The 8,910-nt window shown below is 49.7% G+C and overlaps 1 protein-coding gene across 5 annotated transcripts in view; it reads right to left on the bottom strand.

Annotated features, from left to right (window-relative positions):
• SPMIP1 (sperm microtubule inner protein 1) overlaps nt 1-8,379 on the bottom strand; it is a 32,577-nt gene extending 24,198 nt beyond the window's left edge. For 2 of the 5 annotated variants that reach the window (XM_063926701.1, XM_063926702.1), the window contains exon 1: nt 6,200-6,287. The gene's annotated coding sequence lies outside the window, so the exon portion shown is untranslated. The other 3 variants (XR_010179327.1, XM_063926704.1, XM_063926703.1) reach the window with 3 other exon arrangements.
• Nucleotides 8,380-8,910: the final 531 nt, after the last annotated feature.

The raw sequence follows: 8,910 nt of genomic DNA on the forward strand, positions 1-8,910 counted from the left end.
CAAGTCAGCCACAATCTTATTTAAGTCCTCCCCAAACAGAATATCTCCCTTGAAAGGGAGTACCTCCAGGGTTTTTCTAGAGACCAGATCCACAGACCAGGATCTCAGCCACAATATCCGGCGAGCCAGGACTGACGTAGTAGAGGCCTTGGCTGCTAGGATACCGGCATCAGAAGCCGCCTCTTTAATATATCGAGAAGCTGTGACAATATATGACAAGCATTGTCTAGCATGAATTGAACTAAATCTTTTTGGAGCATATATATATATATCTCTCAGAGAGCGCATTGGTTTTATAACATTTATTAAACAATAAAATACAAAGAACTCTGCTTTGATTGAACACACACTTGTATAAAACACCAAAGGGTTACTTTGAAACACTGCAATAAAAATTGTAATTACATAGCTACATGTAGTATCCTTTTATATGCAATGGGTAATCTTCCATCTATGGCCAGCTGATACCTAGATGGAAAGGATGTTTTGGCTCCTTTGTTATTATTTCCACTGTTGTAATTTGAATATTTCTAATCCAAAACGGGAACAAATCAAAAAGTCTCCTGTGTGTATTTATAACATATATTGAGAGACCTGTTCGTTGTTATTGAACTCCGTTTTTTTCAGGTGCAGATTATAGGTTAATATTTGTACTTAATTGTATCAATTTATAACACCTGGGATATTATTCCTTAGTAGGCACAATCGTGGAGATTATTGCTGCCAAACAACAGGTGATGGATAAATGTATGATCTCACCTCCCCACAGTCACTTGCAGGTGTATGGTTCCGTGTAAAAAAGCAGTGCCCGGCTGCGGCAGCACGCCGCTGGATGTTCCTTTCGCTGGAGTCGCTTGATTACCAGAACCTATCACCTTCTCTTTATCTCCGGCCGGGGTCAGCGTTAGGTTTGTGTAGGTCGCGGTGTCCGGCTGCAGCTGCACGCCACCTTGCCTCTCCTCATCAGATGCCGCTCGACCTTCTTCTTTGCTGCAGATGATATTCAGTGACTGGGCTGTGGTTAGGAGGTAGAAACAGTACCCCAGGTGCATAGATGTTTCAAAGTGCAGATGATGGATTGTCCTTAACGCGTTTCTCCGTTATATCCTTTTAACGGTTTCCTCAGAAGAGGCTCAAACCAATGAGACTTAAGGAACTGTAACACCACGTTAAGGTCCCATGGTGCCACTGGGGGCACAAAAGGAGGCTGAATATGCAGCACTCCCTTCACAAAAGTCTGGACTTCCGGTAGAGAAGCCAATTCCTTCTGAAAGAAAATAGACAGGGCCGAAATCTGTACCTTAATGGAACCTAATTTTAGGCCCAAATTCACTCCAGTCTGTAGGAAGTGGAGAAAACGGCCCAGATGGAATTCTTCCGAAGGAGCATTCTTGGTCTCACACCAAGCCACATACTTCCTCCAGATACGGTGATAATGTTTTGTTGTCACCTCCTTCCTAGCCCCTATCAGAGTAGGAATGACCTCATCCGGAATGCCCTTTTCAGCTAGGATCCGGCGTTCAACCGCCATGCCGTCAAACGCAGCCGCGGTAAGTCTTGGAACAGACAGGGCCTCTGTTGCAACAGGTCCTCTCTGAGAGGAAGAGGCCACGGATCTTCTGTGAGCATTTCCTGCAGCTCCAGATACCAGGCCCTTCGAGGCCAATCTGGAACAATGAGAATTGCCTGTACTCCTTTTCATCTTATGATTCTCAATATTTTTGAGATGAGAGGAAGAGGAGGGAACACATAGACCGACTGAAACACCCACGGAGTCACCAGGGTGTCCACTGCTACCGCCTGAGGGTCCCTTGACCGGGCACAATACCTCGGGAGCTTTTTGTTGAGGCGTGACGCCATCATGTCTATTTGAGGCAGTCCCCACTGACTTGCAATCTCTGCAAAGACTTCTTGATGAAGTCCCCACTCTCCTGGATGGAGATCGTGTCTGCTTCCCAGTTGTCCACTCCCGGAATGAAGACTGCCGTCAGAGCGCTTACATGATTTTTCCGCCCAGCAAATAATTCTGGTGGCTTCCGCCATTGCCACTCTGCTCCTTGTTCCGCCTTGGCGGTTTACATGAGCCACAGCCGTGACGTTGTCTGACTGAATCAGAACCGGTAGGTCGCGAAGAAAATTCTCCGCTTGACATAGGCCGTTGTATATGGCCCTTAATTCCAGTACGTTGATGTGTAGACAAGCCTCCTGGCTTGACCACAGACCCTGGAAGTTTCTTCCCTGTGTGACTGCTCCGCAGCCTCGGAGGCTCGCGTCCGTGGTCACCAGAACACAGTCCTGAATGCCAATCCTGCGACCCTCTAGAAGGTGAGCACTCTGCAGCCACCGCAAGAGAGATACCCTGGCCCTGGGGGACAGACTGATCATCTGATGAATATGTAGATGTGACCCGGACCACTTGTCCAGAAAGTCCCACTGAAAGGTCCTCGCATGGAACCTACCGAATGGAATGGCCTCGTAAGGCGCCACCATCTTTCCCAGAACTCGAGTGCATTGATGGACCGACACCCTTTTTGGCTTTAACAGGTCCCTGACCATGTTCTGGAGTTCCTGGGCCTTTTCCATCGGGAGAAAAACCCTTTTTTGTTCCGTATCCAGAATCATGCCTAAGAAAGGTAAACGGGTCGTTGGAACCAACTGTGACTTTGGTAGATTGAGAATCCAGCCGTGCTGTTGCAACACCCTCAGGGAGAGTGATACGCTGTTCAGCAACTGTTTTCTCGATCTCGCTTTTATTAGGATATCATCCAAGTACGGGATAATTGTGACACCATGCTTGCGCAGGAGCACCATCATTTACGCCATTACCTTGGTGAAAATCCTCGGGGCCGTGGAAAGCCCAAACGGCAACGTCTGAAATTGGTAATGACAATCCTGTACAGCAAATCTCAGGAACGCCTGATGAGGGGGATATATGGGGACATGAAGGTATGCATTCTTTATGTCCAGGGACACCATAGAGTCCCCCCCCTCCAGGCTGGCGATGACCGCTCTGAGCGATTCCATCTTGAATTTGAACCTTTTCAAGTATAGGTTTAAGGATTTTAAATTCAGAATGGGTCTGACCGAACCGTCCGGTTTCGGTACCACAAACAGGGTTGAGTAGTACCCCGTCCCCTGTTGAAGAAGGGAACCTTGACCACCACTTGTTGAAGACACAGTTTTTGAATTGCATTTAAAACTACTTCCCTCTCCAGGGAAGAAGCTGGGAGCTCCGATTTGAAAAACCGGCGAGGAGGCACCTCTTCGAATTCCAGCTTGTAACCCTGGGAAACAATGTCTATAGCCCAGGGATCCACCTGTCATTGAATCCAGACGTGGCTGAAAAGTCGAAGACGTGCCCCCACTTGGGCGGACCCCTCAGCGGAGCGCCTGCGTCATGCGGTGGATTTTGTAGAAGCCGGGGAGGACTTCTGTCCCTGGGAACTAGCTGTAGTTGGCAGCTTTTTCCCCCTGCCCTTACCTCTGGCGAGAAAGGAAGATCCCCGTACTCTCTTGGATTTATGCGACCGAAAGGACTGCATCTGATAATGTGGCGTTTTCTTTGGCTGTGAGGAAACATAAGGTAAAAAAGTGGATTTACCTGCAGTAGCCGTGGAAACCAGGTCCGTGAGACCTTCCCCAAATAATTCCTCACCCTTGTAAGGCAAAACCTCCATATGCTTCTTTGAGTCGGCATCACCCGTCCATTGTCGGGTCCACAGGGCTCGCCTAGCAGAAATCGCCATGGCGTTGGCTCTGGAACCCAGTAGGCCAACGTCTCTCTGAGCATCTCTCATATATAGGACAGCATCCTTAATATGACCCAAGGTCAATAAAACGGTATCCTTATCCAGTGTATCAATTTCAGCAGACAAGGTATCTGTCCATGCTGCTACAGCGCTACAAACCCAAGCCGACGCTATCGCTGGTCTGAGTAATGTACCAGTGTGTGTGTAAATTGACTTCAACGTAGTCTCTTGCCTGCGATCAGCAGGATCCTTGAGGGTTGCAGTATCTTGAGACGGCAGCGCCACCTTTTTGGATAAGTGCGTCAACGCTTTGTCCACCCTGGGAGAGGATTCCCACCGTATCCTGTCCTTAGCCGGGAAAGGATACGCCATAAGAATCCTTTTGGGAATCTGAAGTTTCTTGTCTGGAGTTTCCCAAGCCCTTTCAAACAACTCATTTAGCTCATGTGAAGGGGGGAAAGTAACCTCAGGTTTCTTTTCCTTATACATGCGCACCCTCGTGTCCGGAACCGAGGGGTCATCTGTGATATGCAACACATCTTTTATAGCAATAATCATATAATGAATACTTTTTGCCAATTTCAGCTGCAACCTCGCATCATCATAGTCGACACTGGAGTCAGAATCCGTGTCGGAATCAGTGTCTGCTACTTGGGATAGTGGGCGCTTTTGAGACCCAGAAGGGCCCTGTGACATAGTGAAAGGCAGGGATTGACTCCCTGTACTTCCCCTGGACTCCGCTTTGTCCAACCTTTTGTGTAATAAATTCACATTTGCATTTAAGACATTCCACATATCCAACCAATCTGGTGTCGGCGTTGCCGACGGAGACACCACACATTTGCTCCACCACCTCCCTAGAAGAGCCTTCCGCTTCAGCCATGCCGACACACGCGTACCGACACCCCACACACTCAGGAAAATCTCTAATCTGGAGACAGTTCCCCCAACAAGGCCCTTTGGAGAGACAGAGAGAGAGTATGCCAGCACACACCCAGCGCCAATGACCCTGGAAACACAAGTCCCAGCTATATACAGCGCTTTTTTGTTATATATATTAGTGATGAGCGGATTCGGTTTTACTCGGTTTTACTCGGTTCTCAAAACGGCATCTTATTGGCTCACGGATGTCACGTGTTTTGGATAGCCAATAAGATGCCGTTTTGAGAACCGAGTAAAACCGAGTAAAACCGAACCTCGCTCATCACTAATATATATATATATATTTATTGACTGCGCCCAAATTATGTGCCCCTCCCCCTCCCCCCTCTCCTTCAAAGCCCTCTGTCACAGTGTTCAGCAGGGGAGAGTCCAGGGAGCCAGCTTCTCAGCAGCGTGCTGTGGAGAAAATGGCGCTGGTTAGTGCTATGGGATCAAGCTCCACCCCCTCAGCGGCAGGCTTCGGTCCCGCTCAAAATACAAAACAAAAAAAACCTGGCGGGGGATTGTATATTATAATGCTACAGCTGAATATACCTTTTATGCCAGCCAAGAGGATTATTGCTGCCCAGGGCGCCCCCCCCTGCACCCATCTGTGCCTGTGTGTGAGTGCGGGAGCAATGGCGCGCAGCGTTACCGCTGCGCGTTACCTCAGTGAAGATCCGAAGTCTTCTGCCGCCTGTGAAGTCTTCTTTCTTCGTATACTCACCCGGCTTCAATCTTCCGGCTCTGCAAGGAGGACGGCGGCGCGGCTCTGGGACGAACGGCAAGGGTGAGACCTGCGTTCCGATCCCGCTGGAGCTAATGGTGTCCAGTAGCCTAAGAAGCAGAGCCTATCACTGAAGTAGGTCTGCTTCTCTCTCCTCAGTCCCATGGCGCAGGGAGCCTGTTGCCAGCAGGACTCCCTGAAAATAGAAAACCTAACAAAATTCGTTATTACAGAGAAGCTCAGGAGAGCTCCCCTGAAAGCACCCAGTCTCCTCTGGGCACAGTATCTAACTGAGGTCTGGAGGAGGGGCATAGAGGGAGGAGCCAGTGCACACCCATTCTAAAGTTTCTTTATAGTGCTCATGTCTCCTGCGGAGCCCGTCTATTCCCCATGGTCCTTACGGAGTCCCCAGCATCCTCTAGGACGTAAGAGAAATACGTAATACAGTATATCTTTGTGAAAATCCTATATTAGATAACACCTGACGCCAGTGCCGTAACTACACATTTTAGCGCTGTGTGCAAGAAATCGCATCGCCCCCCCCCCCCCCCCCCCAATATTTAAAACAGGGCCAGCGCGCATCGTAGGCACGCGCCAAAACTATAGGGGCATGGCTTCTAGGGGAAGAGGTGTGACCACAAAATAATACCAATTCATATTACGCTGCACAGTAGTCTCCAGTACTCAAATTACACCGCACAGTAGCGCCACTTACACACTTTACACCAGATAGAGTCCCATTTTACACATTATTCCAGGTAGAGAAATATAAAATAACATTCTTGTTTTATACATCACTCACCACCCCAAGCTCTGTGACTGATGGCAGGTGGGGAAAAGGTCACCGGAGGTCTGACTCCGGACTCACTGGGCTGCTGCACTGTGAGCTGGAATGCCTCCTCCTCAACCCCCATGTCATCATGTCTCTCCCTAGAGACACTGCAGGGGGGCGGAGCATCAGATCCAGGAGAAAGGTGGCACTGTTATACAGAGGGAGCTAGAAGGAATGAGAGAGTGTTATACAGACGGAGAGAGGCTGAAGAAGAGGTGGTATACAGAGAAGGAGACGAGAAAGGAGAGAGTGTTATACGAAGCGAGCATGGAGGAAGGAAAGAGTGTTATATGGAGGGAGCGCGGAGGAAGGAGAGAGTTATACAGAGAGAGTTATACAGAGGGAGAGAAGAGGAAGAAGAGGGTGTTATAAAGAGGGAGAGAAGATGAAGGAGAGAGAGTGTTATACAGAGGGAGAGACGAGGAAGAGTGTTATACGGAGGGAGCGCGGAGGAAGGAGAGAGTGTTATACAGAGGGAGAGAGGAGGAAGAAGAGGTGGTATACAGAGAAGGAGACGAGAAAGGAGAGAGTGTTATACGAAGCGAGCATGGAGGAAGGAAAGAGTGTTATATGGAGGGAGCGCGGAGGAAGGAGAGAGTTATACAGAGGGAGAGAAGAGGAAGAAGAGGGTGTTATAAAGAGGGAGAGAAGATGAAGGAGAGAGAGTGTTATACAGAGGGAGAGACGAGGAAGAGTGTTATACGGAGGGAGCGCGGAGGAAGGAGAGAGTGTTATACAGAGGGAGAGAGGAGGAAGGAGAGAGAGGCGGAAGAAGAGGTGTTATACAGAGAAGGAGACGAGAAAGGAGAGAGTGTTATACGAAGAGAGCATGGAGGAGAGAGTGTTATACAGAGAGAGAGAGAGGGGAGGAAGAAGAGAGTTATACAGAGGGACAAAAAAGAGGAAGAAGAGGGTGTTATAAAGAGGGAGAGAAGATGAAGGAGAGAGTGTTATACAGAGGCAGAGACGAGGAAGAGTGTTATACGGAGGGAGCGCGGAGAGGGTGTTATACAGAGGTAGAGAGAAGGAAGGACAGGGTGTTATACAGAGGTAGAGAGAAGGAAGGACAGGGTGTTATACAGAGGGAGCGAGGAGGAAGGAGAGGGTGTTATACAGGGGGAGAGATAAGATAGGGGAAGTGTTATACAGGGTAAGAGATAAGGTAGGGGAGAGTTATACAGGGGGAGAGATAAGGTAGGGGAAGTGTTACACAGGGGGAGAGATAAGGTAGGGGGGAGAGTTACACAGGGGGAGAGATAAGGTAGGGGGAGAGTTACACAGGGGGAGAGATAAGGTAGGGGGAGAGTTACACAGGGGGAGAGATAAGGTAGGGGGAGAGTTACACAGGGGGAGAGATTTTATGGGGAGAGTGTTATACAGGCGGAGATATACGATAGGGGAGATTATACAGGGGGGAGATAAGATAGCGTTGAGTGTTATACAAGAAGGTGAGAGATAAGGTAGGGGATAGTGTTATATAGGGTGAGAGATAAGGTAGGGGAGCGTGTTATACAGGGGGAGAAAGAAGGTAGGGGTGAGTTACACAGGTGGAGTGATAAGGTAGGGGTGAGAATTACACAGGGGGAGAGATAAGGTAGGGGGGAGAGTTACACAGGGGGAGAGATAAGGTAGGGGAAGTGTTACACAGGGGGAGAGATAAGATAGGGGCGAGAGTTACACAGGGGAGAGATAAGGTAGGGGGGGAAAGTTACACAGGGGGAGAGATAAGGTAGGGGGAGAGTTACACAGGGGGAGAGATAAGGTAGGGGGAGAGTTACACAGGGGGAGTGTTACACAGGGGGAGAGATAAGAAAGATGAGAGAGGAGAGAGTGTTATTCAGAGGTAGAGATGAAGGAGAGAGCTGGAAGAGAGAGACAGACTTACACACTTCCTGTCACCTCTGCTCCTCCGGAGTGTGGGCCTTCTGTCTGTAACGTCTGCCTGAGCTTGGCTCCGCCCACTGACAGCCGGAGAGCTCAGCTCCCAGCAGTGAGGGCTGTCTCTCTGTCTCCTCTCCTGCAGTGCTGCGCTGGGGGGCCTGCAACAGTAAGAGCGCGGGGGCAGCATCACATGCCGAACCCACGCTGACTGAGTGATGAAACAGGAAATAAACTACAGCTTCCTGCAGCAAGGGCTGCTGGGAGCTGTAGTTTATTTCCTGTTTCTTCACTCGTGCGGAGCTGCGGTGCGGTGGGCGCCTCCTGGGTCCTGGTAGATTAATTCTTTTCTCTATCGTCCTAAGTGGATGCTGGGGTTCCTGAAAGGACCATGGGGAATAGCGGCTCCGCAGGAGACAGGGCACAAAAAAGTAAAGCTTTACTAGGTCAGGTGGTGTGCACTGGCTCCTCCCCCTATGACCCTCCTCCAGACTCCAGTTAGATTTTGTGCCCGAACGAGAAGGGTGCAATCTAGGTGGCTCTCCTAAAGAGCTGCTTAGAGAAAGTTTAGTTTAGGTTTTTTTCTTTACAGTGAGTCCTGCTGGCAACAGGATCACTGCAACGTGGGACTTAGGGGGAAAGTAGTAAACTCACCTGCATGCAGAGTGGATTTGCTGCTTGGCTACTGGACACCATTAGCTCCAGAGGGATCGAACACAGGCCCAGCCGTGGAGTCCGGTCCCGGAGCCGCGCCGCCGACCCCCTTGCAGATGCTGAAGCGTGAAGAGGTCCGGAAACCGGCG

This window comes from Pseudophryne corroboree, chromosome 6, assembly GCF_028390025.1.
Source record: "Pseudophryne corroboree isolate aPseCor3 chromosome 6, aPseCor3.hap2, whole genome shotgun sequence".
Taxonomy (NCBI): domain Eukaryota; kingdom Metazoa; phylum Chordata; class Amphibia; order Anura; family Myobatrachidae; genus Pseudophryne; species Pseudophryne corroboree.